Genomic DNA, 17,183 nt, shown 5'->3' on the forward strand with positions numbered 1-17,183 from the left:
AAACAATGAACATTCTCCCGAGGACTAAACTAATGAACAGAAGTGAAAATAAATAGCATTGAACTAACTAGAGCAGTAAGACTTCTAAAGAGCACCCTACAGGGAGGAAGGAGGAGTTCTTCTCTGATACTGTCTACATAGCACAAGGGCGCAATTCACTTGTGCGATAGCGTTAGGCTAATTACGCCCAGCTAGCTGGTCAAAATGTTTAGCTCCATCCAATTTATTGACTCTTTCCTTCCAAGTTTCAAAGGAAGCATCAATATTTGTTTACATGTCAAGGCTTTGTATCCCCAAGCTGTTAAAAGAGCAAAAAAAAAATTATAATACAGTTTGGGTTAGAAAATATTCAAAAGGTTTCAATTCATTGTGTGTGTTGGCTGCAGAGCAAACTCTTGAGACCCAGAGATATTGCCTTGGAAGACAAGAATGACAACGAAAAGCATTAGCTTAGCTGCCAAAGGATCAGAAACTTTCACCCCTAAAGTTGTTCCAAAAGGGCATAAAAATGTGCTAAGCAAATTCCTGTCTCTCTGATGTTATTCGCAGTGAAAAAGATGGCTTCGACGGTGTGTTTTTCTCTTGCCTTACCATCAACCACATTGCAAAGCAGTCTTGAATCTCACAGGAGAGAGGTCATGTTTTCTAGGGTCACCCAACAGGTTCTGACTGTCATAGATCGTTAGCACGGTATCAGGGTGGGGATCATGAATTAGGTGATCCTGCACCTCTTCTTAGGAATAAGATTAGTTTTCTTTGAAGTTCCTACTAAACGCACTGATGTCTTCATCAGCACATGGTGCCTCGACATCCTAATGATAAATATATGCCAGCCAGTTTGATTTAAAGACAGACGTGAGAAAGTGTTATGAGGCTTTATGCTGGCAATGCCTGACCAAGGGGGGGAGTCTGTTATGGGAGCTCTGGTTGGGCTCTTGGCTAATAAATAAAAGAGACATCTCTCCTGCTTCCAGAACTTGCTTTTATTGATCCAGCCATTAGGCAAGCTGGATCTAAGGCAGAAGTTTATAGATTCTATATTATAGAAGATACTGCTGCCCCTGGAGGAGTTACCCAGGGAGTGAGTTAATTCTTTTTATTTTTTTTTCTCACTGGGTGGTGGTGGGATACACCTTTAATCCCAATACTCTGGAGGCAGCGACAGGCAGATCTCTGTGGTTTTGAGGCCAGTCTGGTCTACAGAGTGAGTTCCAGGACAGCCAGGGCTACACAGAGAAATCCTGTCTGAAAAAAAACAACAGCAACAATTTTTTTTCTCTATTTTAAACTGAAAAAAGTTGAAAGTTAAAATGTAGATACATAACTTTGAGACATGTTGTCATCAACAATGTCAGAACTGTTCTTGAGTGATACTAAACCATATGCTAAGTTGAATTTGGCTCTGTTGTGGTTGCCTGTCCTTCTCTAGAGGACAAAACCAAACATGTCCACACTCCAACATGCAAGCTGTGATGATAGAAATTGGAGATAAAAGCCGGTACTCTCAGGGCTTGTGAGGCTGAGGCAAGTGGAGGCCAACTTGTCCTACATATGAGACCTGGTGGTTTGAATAGGTATGGCCTCCATAGACTCATATGCTTGGCCCATAGGGAGTGGCACTGTTTGTGGCCTTGTTGGAGTAGGTGTGGCCTTGTTAGAAGATGTGTGTCACTGTGGGGGTGGGCTTTGAGGTCTCAGATGCTCAAGCCATGACCGGTGTGGCACACTGTCTCCTGCTGCTGCCTTCAGATCAAGATGTAGAACTCCTAGCTCCTTCTCCAGCACTTCGTCTTCCTACATGCTGCCATGTTCTTCCATGATAATGGACTAAATCTCTGGAACTGTAAGCCAGTCCCAATTAAAGTTTTCCTTTTCAAGAGTTGCTGTGGTCATGGTGTCTCTTCATGGCAATAGAAACCATAATGAAGAGAGGCAGTCATATTTCTGTGTGGTGTAGCCAAAAACTCCCCCGCCTCCACTTATGCTCACATAGGCAATCCCAATTAATGCAGTGAGTGGGACAGAGGTATGTAAAGTCATGGCAGTGGGAGGAAGGCTTGTTGAGAAGGGGTTCTGTGGGAGGGGGAGGGGAACAAGAGACGGTAACGGTGGGATATGATTAAATGGATGATACATATTGGATGAAAAAATCTAAAAAAAAAAGGCACCTAAAGTATTCTCTTTTCTTGAATCAACTAGCTATCTTAGTTAATGTGGCCATGTAGACAGAAATTTCTGTCTTGCCCAGTCCTGCAGCCATTCAGTCCCAAATAACACACAGAGGCTTATATTAATCATAAACTGGCATATTGCTCAGGCTTATTACTAACAAAGTCTTACAAATTAAATTAACCCATAATTCTTAGCTATGTTTAGCCATGTGGTTTGGTACCTTTTCTCAGTAATAAGGCATTCTCATCTTGCTTCCTCTGCATCTAGCTGGCGACTGCATCTCTGCCTTTCCTCTTCCCAGAATTCTCTTAGTATGGTAGCCCTGCTTATACTTCCTTCCTGCCTGGCTGCCTGGCTTCTGGCCAATCAGCATTTTATTAAACCAGTATGAGTGACAAATCTTTACAGTGAACAAGAGCATTATGCCACATCATGGTCACTCCTGGCTGTGTGAGAACACGATGGCTCCCTTTCACAGACCTGTTCATTTTCCTTTCTCTGTTTTCTTTACCTTCAACTCCTATTCCCACCTGCCACAACAGTTTTTTTTTTTACTGGGGACAAGTGGAATGGCTTAGAGGGAGGGAAGGAGGAAGGGACGGAGGGAGGGAGGAGGCTCAAAGGAATTTGAATTTCCCTGTGGCCACACAGCAGAAACAAATCCCTCCAAATCTGTTGTGCTGTTTTATGTGCATTTGTTATTCCCCCATTTTGTTGTTACCAGGCACCTATTTAACTAGTTCATAGTCAGCTCCAGGGCAGTTCTGTAGAGTAGAAATCGCCAACCTAAACGGAAGCCCTGAAGACATCTCCCTCATCTCTTCCTTGATAGAAGTGAGCTGTAGAAATCTCTATCAGGAATGCAGTCCTTGCACTGCCTCTTATCACAAAGGCCCCTGAACTGCCCCAAGTACAGAATTTGGAAAATCAGAAAACCTCATCTCAGGCTGCTTAAAGTCCACCCCTTTGGAAATTCATAGAAATAGGCAGAAGAAAAAAATATTGAGTCTAAAAAAATGCATTTAACTCTGTGGGCATTTTCCCTTTTATGATTAACTTAATTTCCCCTGGGAGATGTTTTCCTTTGAAGTTGTGGATGAATTAGACTCTTTCCTCTTGGAATATTAACACATCATTTCCAATGAATGGACTACTTTCTGTGCTTAAATGCAGTTAATATCGAATAGATAGTCTGTCTATCCTTATTGCTGTTACTGTTAGCACAGCTTAGACCCTTACAGTACTTTCTGTCTGAAAGGCATCTCAGGATATAGGTAATTTCTGGGACAACAATTTTTCTAACAATTCCCACAGACTTGTGTTCATATCACTTGATATTTGTTGATTTGAAATCTGGTCATGTGATTCTGTCAAAAAAAAAAAAGAGAAGTGGCATGACAGGGTAGTAAATTGTGACATGAGCCCAAACAGTGACTATTGTGAGACAGGTGTGTGTGTGTGTGTGTGTGTGTGTGTGTGTGTGTGTGTGTGTGTGTGTATGTGTCTCTTTGTGTGTAACATGGGTACAGATGCCCTTCACCTTATGCCTATTGTTGCGGTGATATCTTCCTTGCACAAATAAAGCCTATCTGGAGATCAGAGAGAAGGAGCAAGTCATAGCACCCCTTACCTCCTCAGCGTCTTAGCAGAGAAGAGAGTGATTTCTTGTTTCCCCCTGCTTATATCCTGTTTCTGCCCAACGTATACTTCCTGTCTGTCTGTACAGACCTCCAGGCCTCTATGGTTAGCTAGTGGCAAACTCTATTCTCTGACCCTCAGACAGTCTTTATTTGTGCAAAAAAGATATTAACACATGCTGTGTCTTGTAGAAGATGGAAGTCTGTCTTCTCTCTGTGAAAGGTGTTGGAATTTGGGTCTGTGGCAGGCACAATTAGTTGAACTTCCTTTCAATGGCCATTCTCTTGTCCTGTGCAAATGCATTTATATTGCACCTAATAGACTTATTTATGCTCAACTGCAGGCACTAAAGTCATGATTAAGTATTAGCCTTCATCTCATTCTTTTGACATAGTCTCCTCCTTCCTGAACTCTCCAGAGATATGATGACCCCATGAGTTGGGTCTGCTCAACACTATGTTTGGAGAAATCTGTGTGAGTGGGCTTCTGGGAAAAAGATATTTTTGGGTCCCATTGATGTTGCATGGAGGTGCACTGACAAGAATGTAAGGCTGAGAGATAAGAGAGGCAGAGAAGACACAAAAACATTGTGTGACACTACTGCGGCACACTTGGAGCTCTGTGAGCCACACTGCTTCTTATGTGTGAGTGAGAGCACGTGGTGGTGCATATACATATGCACCAGGTCAACACTAGATGTCTTTCTCAATTGTCTTCACATTATGATTTGAGTCAGAGTCTCTCATTGAACCAAGATCTGTCTGGCCATTGAGCTGCAAGTAGCCAACTATTTCCACTTTGCCCACAGTGGGTTGGCAGACTGGGCTGCCATGCCTGGCTCTACGTGTGGGTACTGGGTATCTGAATCCAGGTTTTCATGCTTTTGTGACAAGCATTTTATTAGCTGAGCCATCTCCCTAGCACTCTACACTTGGTAACTGAGAAAAAAAATTGCTTTAATTGCCTAAGTTACCACTAGCTGAGGTTTTTTTTTTTTTTTTATCTTTATTTCATGGCTAAAGTTAAATGAATGTTGCATCAAATGGAGAAAGAAATGCTTGTCAGCTTCACTACACACTTGGAGGCTTTTAAAGATTAAAGCAACTAAAATTTTTTTTAATGGATGCCGTTGTTTTGCTTTTGTGTATAAATCTGCACTGTGTGTACAGTGCCTATAGAGGCCAGAAGGGGGGCATCATACCTCTTGGAACCAGAGTTACAGATGTTTGAAACACCAGTGGGTGGGACTAGAACCCTGGTCCTCTGGAAGAACAACCAATGCTCTTCACTGCTGGCCATCTCTCCTGCTCCATCTTGAGATTTTGAGAGCTCCAGTTGGAGAGGCAGCTGCGTTCAGAAGGGTGGGGTGTCAGGACCTGGAAGTTTCCGTAGAAGTGCCAATGGAGGCAGTGGTATCCAAAACTGTGGCAGTAATACCTGATGATCTCCATAGAAGTGGCGGTAGACGCCGAGCAAGGGGAAGCCCAGCAGATGGCAGCCATTAGGATGCCTCATACGGAAATAGCAGAAAGACATGATGACATGTGACCGACTGGTTAGTTTTTATTGCTTTATTATTTATGAGGCGGCCTCTGGAATATTACAGAAGGTAACCTGTTGCAGCACACATGTCCCAAATGTTTAATGGCTCAAACGTAACAGGAATGTCGATTTCGTTCACAAGGGGCTAGTGGTTGGATTATTCTCTGTGTAAAGATTTAGGGGCCCAGGATGCTTTCACAGTGGGATTCTGTAGTTCTTAGGAACCTAGTTATTTGTATCCAGTTTGTGGATAGGGAAGAAGAGAATACAAATGGAGGAGAGATGTTGCTGTCATCCCTCCTCCCATCTTCTTCCTCCTCTGCCTTTTCATTTGCAGTGGTGGGGATCAAATCCGGGGCCTCACCCACGTTAGGGAAACTCTACTGCTGAGCTACCTTTCCAGCCTCATGCCTGTCTCTTAAAAGCCTTGATCCAGAAGTGGCTATTCCTGTCCCCCACCCGTGGTGAGGGGTTGCCTGTCTTTCCCTTGCTTCCGAAGGAGTGAGAAATGGACTTGTCTGGGTGAGCAGCTGGTCTCAGGTCCACCTTTAGATCTTGAAGTGGAAGGGTAGATTTTGATGGGCAGTTTTTGCCATATCCAGCGCCTCTTGAAATATTTGTTTAGGGTGAAGTTGGGGTGGGGCAGAGTCTTTGCAGCATGTTGGAATTCTGAATTTTCGGGTGGAGTAAGATGGAGATGAATGACCAACAAGGGCAATCATTTACCCAATTGTTTTCTAATCATTGACAAGCAGAAGAGCTGAGGCAGAAGTAGCCTTTCCTGATGTGGGATGTCCTTCTGTATGCTGCGAATATGTGTGGCGTTTATTGGTTGATGAATAAAGCTGTTTTGGCCAATGGCTAAGCAGAGTAAAGCCAGGCAGGAAATCCAAACGGAGATAGAGAGATAGAGAGAAGGTGGAGGAGATGCCATGTAGACACTAGGGAGGCAAGGGTATCACTGGTAAGCCACAGCCACATGGTGATGCACAGATTAGTAGAAATGGGTTAATTTATAAGAGAGAGAGAGCTAGCCAATAATAAGCCTAAGCCATTGGCCAAACAGTTATAAATATATATTAAGTCTCTGAGTGTTTATCTTGTAAGTGGTTGTGGGGACGCTGTGGGCAGACAGAAACTGGTCCAGGGGGACCGGGTGGAACATATAAAAGCTTCCAACTACACTTTCCCTCTCCTTGAAACTATATGCTCGATTCTATAAGATATTGAGTAATTGAAACCCCCTTTCATTTGTTTATTTAGATCTCATATGGCTACAGTATTGACTTATGATTTAACAAAAGCCATATATCAACATTCTAAATTCTAACAGATGCACCCACCAAGTCTTATATCAGCAAGAATGAAACATTTAAGGCATGTGGTCATTCTTCCTTTTCCTTTTAAAGTGTGTTTCTGATGATGGTGTGGCTTACAACTAAGAAACAGAGTTTCAGAAAGAGCAGCGGACTTGTTTTTCAAGTGTCTGTCATAAATGCATTGCTACCCATGAAATAAAGTGGTTTTCCCTTGTGTGGCAAACAAGACATTAAAGAAGAATGAGCCTGGCCTGATAAAATGGCTTTTATTAATCTCCTAATGTTTTTATTTTGTTTTAGAATTATGATTAGCTTCAAGAGAGTAGCAAGCCATTCACCATCACAGCTAAGTATTATTGCCATCCAGATATCTTTGGTTAATGCCTGCTGTTTGTTTCAAGCACAAAATACCCCATTAAGAAAAACAACTGTAATGGGCCAACTTTATTATCAAGAAATTATACCTGTTATGTAAACCTCGCTAATTATGAGCCCTTGGATTTGTTTGGGTGATAAAAATAGATGAAGAGAGTCATTTGTTAGGAGGAGTCCTTGGCGTTTGCACCAGCCACATAAAAATGAAATGAGATCTGAGAAAAAAAAAAAAAAAAAGGAAATGCTTACGAGGAATGGAATTTGTTCAGGAATAGATTAGACCAGGAAACCATATGGAACAAGTGTGGAAGGCTTCATGTGGACACTTCTCTCCTTGGCCATCGCCAGCAGGCAAGCTGAACTCGTCTTTCCTTCTCACTTCCAAGTCTTTAGAACGTCACAGGTGGGAATATCTGGTCACCTCCACCTGAGGCTAATAGCAACCACATATAACTCATTTCCCCCTTCTTCCTCCCCATTCCCCCTTCCAGTCCCCATTTACATTTATTTATTTTCTTTCTTTAAATTGTTTTTCATACACTGTATTCTGAATATATTCTTTCCCTTTCCTCAACTCCGCCCAGATAATTTCCTACCCACCTAACTTCTTTCTCATTTTCCTACCACCCCTCCTCCTCCACTCATCCCAGAATGTTCCAATCCTGCACAGGTTCAAAAGAGATAATATGCCAGAAGGAGAGGTCCTCATGTCCCAAGGGGCTGTTTGCAATTAGTAATCACTGAGAAAGGGAAAATCCGTTTTCTCCAGGAACTGGTTATATCAACTGCATCCCGAGCAGTTGGTCAACTCAAAATAAATGGACTCTTCTTCTTCTTCTTCTTCTTCTTCTTCTTCTTCTTCTTCTTCTTCTTCTTCTTCTTCTTCTTCTTCTTCTTCTTCTTCCTCCTCCTCCTCCTCCTCCTCCTCCTCCTCCTCATCTTCTCTCTCTCTCTCTCTCTCTCTCTCTCTCTCTCTCTCTCTCTCTCTCTCCTCTCCAGGGTTCTACTGTGTTGCTCAGGACAGGCCAGTCTGGAACCTGTGACCATACCACAGCCTCCCAAGTGCTAGGATTATAGTCATCCACCACCATATCTAGATTTCTCTGTTCTCTTCTTGACAAATCTGCTTTAACCTAAACATTACAGTGTCATCCTTGACTCCTCCCACCCTTCCATCTGTATTCTTTTGTTTTCAATTGGAAATTTCTCCTCTACATTTACTCCCACAGATGACTTCAAACTCATAACAATCCTTCCACTTCCATTTTCTGACTTCTGGGATGACAGATGCGAGCCGCAATGCCTGGCTATCAGTTCTTGTATTAATTTTTGTAGCCTACACATCCAACCTGCAGATTAGCATCATGGCATCTTCAAAGCAATGATTTACTCATTTATTTATGTATCCTAGGCTGGCTTTGAACTTGCTATGAAATGGAAGATTACCTTGAATTTCTAATCTGCCTGCCTGCACCTCCCAAGTGCCAGGATTACAGGCACACCTGGTTTATGTGGTGCTGGAAATGAAACCTAGGGCTTTGTGTGTGCTAGGTAAAGAACTCTACCAACTACCCCAGCCTGAAGGAGAATTTATCTTTGTCTTTTATTTTGAAATTGTTCACTCAACTTTTTATTTTGAATTGTTTCAAATCAACAGAAAACTCAGAATAAGAGAACCACAAACATTGTTTTACCATTCCAATGTGGGCAAAAATTCACTTTTTGAATGTTAGCCTTTTGGGTAACATTAGGACAGACACAAGAGCGTTCTGTCTCCCTGGGAATGGACCATGACTCTGCAGATTCCTTATGTAATACCAGATCTTCTCCTTGGATTCCCACTTCAGGGTTCTTGGTAGAGCATCTGGTGTCTTCATTTGCCTTTGTGTTTTCTGGAATTCATTTCTTTTTATTTTAGGGTGTCAGAGGAAAGAGCTAATGGCATAAACCATGCATAAATGTAAGACAGACATTTGGAAAATCTCAGACTCTGTCATGGGAGCCTAGTCTTCTTCTGTTTGTCCACAAAGGCAACTGGGTCAAATCTGCCCTCTTAAAACTGTTTTGCACATTGTCCAGAAATTGACACCTAGAGTACTGACTGTGCATTAGCATGCCAACCTCTCTAAATGGTGAGAAGAAAAGTCACTAGTTTCGGGGGAGGGGGGTTGGGGGAGTGGGGAGGGGCTTGTGGTCGTGAAGGTGCCAAAGGCTTCCTTGTGCCCTCAATAATGAGGCCCTTTAAAGGAGCCAGTACTTTGATCTCCTGAGCTCCAACACCTCCTGCTTCCAGGGATTCGGTCTGGCTGGAGGCAGATGGGCTGTGCCAGACCTATTCTAGGCTGAGAACCCACCACGGAAGCAGGAGGATCAAGGTGACCACCACAGCAACAGAAGCAAACCAGACCTTGGTAGCACCCACCCAACAGCATGGAGTCTCCTTTAGCTTTTAAAAAGCTTTCACATGCCTTTAATCCCAGCGCTTGGGAGGCAGAGGCAGGCACATCTCTGTGAGTTCGAGGCCAGCCTGGTCTACAAGAACTAGTTCCAGGACAGCTTCCAAAGCCACAGAGAAACCCTGCCTCAAAGAACCAAAAAAAAAAAAAACAAACAAACAAACAAACAAAAACACCCAAACAAACAAAAACAAGAAAAAAACTGCTTCTAGCAGATAAAGGCTTTGCCTCTGAGGAACAGGCAATGAACCTGGGAAAGATGTGTGGTGGATTTTCTGTCTGTGTCAGAAAATCCAACACACATCTTAGATCAAGGGCAGGACAAGAATTTTCCTAAAATTTCTTTTTTTTTGTTTATGGGAGAAGTCGGAGGATATGTACTTGGAGATTCTGTGTGTAATTCTGAAATGTTAGCCTCAGAAGGGTTTAGGGAACACCCAGATAGATGTGCCTTTTTCTTTGTTTCTTTGTTTCTCTCTCTCTCTCTCTCTCTCTCTCTCTCTCTCTCTCTGTCTCTCTCTCTTTCTTTCTTTCTTTCTTTCTTTCTTTCTTCATTCCTTCCTTCCCTCCTTCCTTACTTTCTTATAAAACATCTTTGTTAAGACAAGAAAATACTTTCAGAGAAGAGATGAGACCGAACACTATGTCAGTTTTTGACATTCATCCACCATCCTTTCCATTGGCCAAGAACTACCACATGGAGGTTCCTTGACTAAGAGCTACCACATGGTTCTTGTCTTTTTAAAGGGAGGAATTCAGTTGAGAGACACAGACATTATAAATAGTGTATTTAGCAAAGAAAAAAAAACCCAAAGCAAAATATATTTCAAAGAGAGACTAGGCTGCCCCTCAGGGGCAGGAAATAGCATAGGAGGTTCTCCAGTGTTGAGTTTGAACAGGTTTTATGAACATATGTGAGGTAGGTAATATGTTTACTGGATAAAGTAATCGTTTTTTTTCCCTCCCAAATTATGGTGAAAAATGGCTCTCTTTTGAGGTATTTCTTTTCATGAACCCTTAGAGAATCCACAAGAGAGGGGATCAAAATCCTAGTGTAAATGACATCACAATGAAGCCGAGACCTTCGAGGATACAGATCTGGGTGGCAGAGTGCCCTGGTGCCTTCCTTAGCTTTGGCTACAGCAGAACAACCTGTCTGCAGCCCCAAGCGTGTTTACCCATGAAGAGGCATTCCGCCCATGAGAGACACGGCTATTGCGATGCAGCTGCAGTTTCCTTGGTTACCTCAGTTTTTGAAACTTCCCAGGGTCCCATGATGGATGTCAAGGCTGACTATTGGTTTAGACAGTTTGCCATTTTTAAGCATGAGGTTTTTATCATGAAAGCTAAGGACAGGGCTTTTACAATATTTTATCAAGGTGTACAAGCAGGAAGAGTACTTGAGCTGTCTTTTAGGACCCCCTTCTCCCAGCTTCACTGCTCAACTCTGTCTTCTGTCTTACAATGCTGTATTCTGTTAGTAATGAAGGTCTGTGTAAAAACGCCAACTTGATCTTGGCATAAAATACTTCACAATCGTCTCCCCCCTCCCCCCCCCCCCCCGCACCACTTCTTTCCATTTTTATTGGTCAAAGTGGTCCAGTTGCATTGTGATTAGTATAGAACTTTACAGTCCGTCATCTTTACCTGTTTCTTAAGAGGCGTTTCTGCTTAATCAAGGGGCTTGCTGAGCACAAATACAGAGGTGGAACAAGAGAATTGAATATGACTTCCTTGGTGGCAAGTGAAACAAATTGAACTTGAACTAGGGACAGCATGGAGTATGACTTACTGGTTAACACATCGGGGAGAGGGTAGGGTAATCTGGCATTAGGAAGAGCTGGGATGAAGAAATCCAATGCTACATCACTACCTATTGCTTGTTTCAGTGTCTCTGAGCATCGACTCTTTTGCTCAAACTAGCCAATTTAGTCTGGTTACAGGTGCCTCGGCTCCAGCATCATATAGTCCTTTCCCCAACCGCATAGAGAAAGATCTCCCTCTGCCTAATCGGGAAGGAATCACAGGCTGGAGTTCCAATTGGCCAGATTGAGTCATGTGTTTATTCTTGAGCCAATCACAGAGAGCGAAGATTGAGGCTTTGTGATTGACATACTTGGATCAAGTCTGGTCTGTTGACTTGTTGGAATGTCTACTGGATGCACATGGTTTGAGAAGATGCTGTCCTCTGCTCCTGGTTTAATAGTTTATCTTTGCTCAAGTTCTCCTTCCCTCTGATTTATTTATGTGTTTATAAAATGACATCATGGAGATGATCCCAGTCCTCATCCCTCTTCATCTGATGCAAAACTATTTTTAACCAAAAGGAGTGGCCAGTATTTGTTTGTCTTGACCAAGAGAGCTGCACATGGCAGGAACCCTTACCAGTAGGAGCAGGATTCAGACCGAGTGGCTCCAGGGCACAGGTTGGCTGAATTCCCTCCCGCTCCCCCGACGGGACAGGAAGTGAACAGCTTCTGCAGAAATCTCCAACCCACTGCTGGAGGGGTTTCTGTATTTCTGGTACTTGATAATGAGAACCAGAAATTTCTGTGTGCTGCAAACTGAGAGAGATAGAGATAGAGATAGAGATAGAGATAGATAGTATTGATCTTATAAGAGATAGGAGAATGAAGAAAGGAACCTATTTTGTGTTTGATCCTCGAGCCTGAAGCCTTTTCCTTATTTTCCTTTTGGCATATGTCAACTAAAGAGCTCGCTTGGGGCTCCCTGGTCAGCTCTTTGTGGGCAGGAAACAATGCCTGCTAAGTTTCAGGGCTTATTTTTAATCGGCTTGAAAATTTAGTCAGAATAATACTAGGTACATACAATTATTTAAAAAAAAAAGGAAAAAAATCTATTAATTAGCTACCCACAGGCTGCCTTCTCAAGTTTGATTTAAGCCCCAAAGAGAAAATGACATAGAGCTGTGTTGTACAGCAGGTGTGGAAGCCACCACCCGGGGTTGAAGCATTAGCAGAGCTACTGCCTCGCCCGGATTCAGAAGAAAGGCCGTGGGAGCTCATTATTGGATCACTGAACTGGTGAGAATTACAGAGCTCCCTTAACTCTTCGCTTTATATGCACTTTGCGGTTCTGTGTGACAACAGTCTCAAAAAGGACCAAACATTCACTCTGCTAATGACAGCTGATGTTTCTAATCACTTGAGTGGCAAGAACGTCTCATTCCAGGAGACGTGCATAGAGGTGACAGGAATCAGCCCACAGTGTAGACCCTTGGGGGAGTCAAACACTCAGAATAGGCACAGACTTGATGTAGCCAAGAAACACATTTCAAATGCACAGAGCAGCTGGCTAGGCTACCTTACCTAACTTCTCCTCATGGCCCAGGCCCTTCGGCTTATCCACCTTACCAGAATTCAGTCAGGAGGCATCTTGCCTCAGCCGTAACATGTTTCTGCCAAGCCAGGCAGCCTGTCCACATCCTGCGTCCCTCTATCAACCCCTTCCTCATCCCCTCTCTCCCTCGCTCTTCCTTCATCTGACACCCCACTAAAGATCCTGGTGTGAATCTTGATTTAACAGGGCTCTACTGGCCTTGAGGTCCTGCATTTTGAACAAGTTTTGAGGTGATACCAATGTCGATGGTTCCCAGGGACCAATGTCTGAATAGCAAGGCACTAAGTCACACAGAGGAAATAGGAGACCCGACATCTTAGTTGAGAAGCTTATACAACAATTAGGAGCCTGTGCTGCAGAGAGAAGGTCCCACAGGAGCCCTAGTTCACCTCTGAGTTTCTGCTTTTTCCTAACCCTAACCCTAACCCACTCTTTCATGGATTCCACTGGGGGTGAATCTTAATATATTTTAAAGACTTATTTTATATGCATGAATATTCCACCTGCATGTATGTATGTACCCACAGAGGCCAGAAGAGGGCATTGGATTCCCCGGAACTGGGTTTACAAATGGTTTTGAGCCACCATGTGGGTGCTGGGAATTGAACCCAGGTCCTTTGCAAGAACAACAAGTACTCTAAATTTTGGAGTCGTCAGTTCCTGGGGTGTGTCTTTTCAACAGAAACCATTTGTGAGCTAATCTGGGGGCACTTGAGTTGTGGGATGACTAAGCCCAAACAGCCAGCCTACCTAGATCGGTCCTAACCAATATTAAGAGCATGTATAGTAAATATTTCCTGAAAGCCAACCTGGGTCTGCCTGAGGGCCGTGACAACCCCAGCCTACCTGTGTCCAGAAATAACATGGGCCAAGGAAAAGCAGCCACATCTCATCAGCAGATGCCAGCACAACAGATCCTCCCCCCAGAAGGGGTGGGGTTTTATAAAGCTTGCCCCTTCCTTAATAAACCCAGCTTGTTGCTTTGACCTGCTCCGAGAGTCTACGGTGTTGATTCCCAATCTACTTGCCCCGCCCCTTCCCCGAGGGAGACCCGTGGGGCCCTGTAACATCGAGTCTCTCCCTGCAGCCACATATGCCTTGGGTAGGTCAGGAAACAACATCAGTATTTAGAGGAAAGCCCACAGTGATGCTTAAGTGAAACACGGCTGACTAGGTCTTGCTTTCCCTTTAGCTATGGACTGACCACCTTCTCCATCACTCCTCATCTTTCTTCGGGGTCTTTGGGGCAAGCCCTGGCTCTGACCCAGCTCAGCTATCTTGCTCATTTTTCCAGTCAGCTCCTCTAGTTAAGAGAGATGCAGTTTCAAAATAGAAACATTTCCCAATATTGCACATTGAAAGCCAAAAAATGTTACCTGTTTGATGTACAAGCTATTAGAAAATACAGCAAATGAAAGCATGGTGGGTATTTTAGAGAGTAAATTTGTGTGCAGTGTGTCACATTTAGCTGTGCTTTTATGATACCCCAGGATATTTTCTGACTATAGTCATGCTAAACACAAAATAGCTTGTATTCCATTATCTAATATGTTTGCAATGTGGGGAGACAGTTAGGAAAAGCTGAATGTATACAGTGACTGTCTTATCTGTTTATTTGAAACAATGGCTACCTATGTAGCACAGGCTGACTTTGAATTCACTATCTTCCTGCTTCAGCCTCCTAAGGTCTGAGACTGTATCAACATGCCCACTTGGGGAATTGTTCTAGTGCCCACCCTGTATATATTTAGTGATGTAAATGACAATAAAGAGAGTAGGTTTTACTCAGCATTTGTATGTAAAATCCTTTGGGTAATTCAAGCTATATTGAGTATCCACATTTGTGAGTGAATTTCTGTGACTTAAGGTTTTTACGTTCATGGAAAAATGACAAAATTTGCTATTTTGTCTCCCTCCCCCATCTTCTAATAGTCTGTGATCCTCCTTCAGCCCAGTGAGATACAGCTCTAATGGTGAAATTTTCTTCCCAGCGTCAGGCCAATGAGGCAGTATCTTAGTCACTGTTCTATTGGCTGTGAAGAGACACCATGACCATGGCAACTCTTAGAAAGCATTTAAGCAGGGACTCGCTTACAGTTAGGGACATACTCTTCTAACAAGGCCACACTTTCTAATCCTTGCAGTCATTTTAAACAGTTTCACTCCAGTTTCTTAGTTGACTAAGCATTCAAATCTGTGAGCCTATGGGGTCTGTTCTTATTCAAGCCACCAAAGGCAAATTTTTTAACACATGTCCAGGGCTCCTCAGTTCAGGTGTTGCAAGTGCGGTCCTAGGAGTCCATCCTTCTAGCTGGCCTCACCTCTCCAAGTCTGCACTACAACCAGAGCCCTGGTAACAGCAAATACTGTGGATGAAACACCCCCTCCTCTGCTCTCTCCCCCATGACTTTCTCTACTCTCTCCCCCACGACTTTCTCTACTCTTTCCCCCACAACTTTCTCTACTCTCCCCCTTATGACTTTCTCAAGAAATTCCCTCCTTGACCTCTGTAAGAGGTCACTTGGCAAAGCTATGTTTAGAAGCTGGACAGCAAAGTGATACAGTCCGCTAAACTGGGTGAGTCCTATTGTCTACCATTCAGCCTCCCTGCACACATTCCTTAAAGTTTTCTGGTTTTGGGAAGTGTAGCCTCAGTTTGATAGGGCCAAGCATGTTACAGACTGAATTACATGCCCTAAAATCCATGTATTGGAGCCCTGATCCCTAATGTGCCTGTATTAGAGACAAGGCCTTCAGGGAGGTATGGAAGGCTGATTGAAGTCCTAAGGGTGGAACCCTTACCTGACAGAATTGGTGTCCTTGTAGACGAGGAAGAAACCAGAGCTCTCATTCTTACCTGTGGGCAACAAGCCATCTACAGGCGGAGAAGGGAGCCCTCACTAGAGGTCAGCCATGGTAGACTGATCGTTGACTTTATGTTGTTCAGTCTTCCATCTGTAACGAATACCCAGACCATCAGCCTGAAGGCACAGGTTCATCTGCCAGATTCAGAAGTTTCAGTCTCTGGTCCTATGGCCGTGTTTCTTTGTGCCGGTAGCATCCCAGCACATCATGTTAGAAGCCCATGGTACAGGAAGGAGCTCCTCTCAGTATCCAAGAAACAGAGAGAGAGAGAGAGAGACACACACACACAGAGACACAGAGAGATACACAGAGAGAAACAGAAATACAGACAGAGTGAGACAAGAGTAGCCCCCCAAAGCTCTCCTTCAGTAGTGCAACTCCTTTCCACTCCACTTGGTGTCACCTCCCGAAAGTCCCAGTAAGTCAGTCTTTAGTAAGTCACAGGCCGGAGACCTACTGTTGACATATAAGCCCTTGGGAGAGTATTTCAGATCCAAATACTATAGCTGATGTCAACAAAACTGTGAGAAAATAGGTGTCTGTTGTTTAAGCCTCCCTATGTGTTAGAGCAGCCTGAGATGATGGATGAGTACAAAGGGAGGCCAGGTGGCTTGGAGGAGAGGTGAGAAGGGCAGGAAGAGACAGCAAGGGTGAGCACTGGTAACCGCACTGTCTCCAGGGAGATGCCACCTCCATTGTTTTCATCTCTGATGGATGGGGAGGGAGAACAGCTGGATGTCTTACGTGTTTGATTTTGGAGTTCTGGTAGGAACATTATTTCATTCTAGAATATGCACGTCTCATGGCACTGATGGTGATCTTTGGCCCCACAACTACAGTTTTATGGAAGTTGAAGTCTGAGTTCTGAGAATTTTCGACAGTCCTCATAAACCTTACCTTGAGGCCACAGCTTCCCAAACTGCTGATCTGATCATTAGGGCCCCATTCCTTGAGAGTTATTAGGAGGAAAAACAACTATATCCAAGCTACCAGGAGATGCACAACTGCTGATAATTAGAATGAAATAAAATCGATGACTAAATGAATGTGTGGTTTACATGCAAAGGTAACCTTTTATTCTTTCCAATTAGGCTTTCTCCAGTGGACCTGGCAGATGAGGCTGTGTTATAAATAGAAGTGATATTTTGTAGGGTTCGTCCAACTGAAATGTCTATGAGGTCAAATGCTAAGCAAGATAATATATATAAGTAATGAGCTGAGCCCACACTCCCAAGCATTTATCCATTTAGTGGTAATAAATGAGCAAAGATGAAAAGATGGTCTACAGAAAGTACAGCTAAATAGTTTCTTGTGTGGATGGAGGGCAGCAACTTATCTCTTTGTACCGAATGCTTGCTGGTGATAATTGACTTCATTTGTTAATTGTATTCATGCTATTAATGAGATCATTAGCATAACAGTCACATCCTACTCTCCTGTGGTCTAAATCTGGGGA

The sequence above is a fragment of the Cricetulus griseus genome (assembly GCF_003668045.3).
Source record: "Cricetulus griseus strain 17A/GY chromosome 1 unlocalized genomic scaffold, alternate assembly CriGri-PICRH-1.0 chr1_0, whole genome shotgun sequence".
Classification (NCBI taxonomy): Eukaryota; Metazoa; Chordata; class Mammalia; order Rodentia; family Cricetidae; genus Cricetulus; species Cricetulus griseus.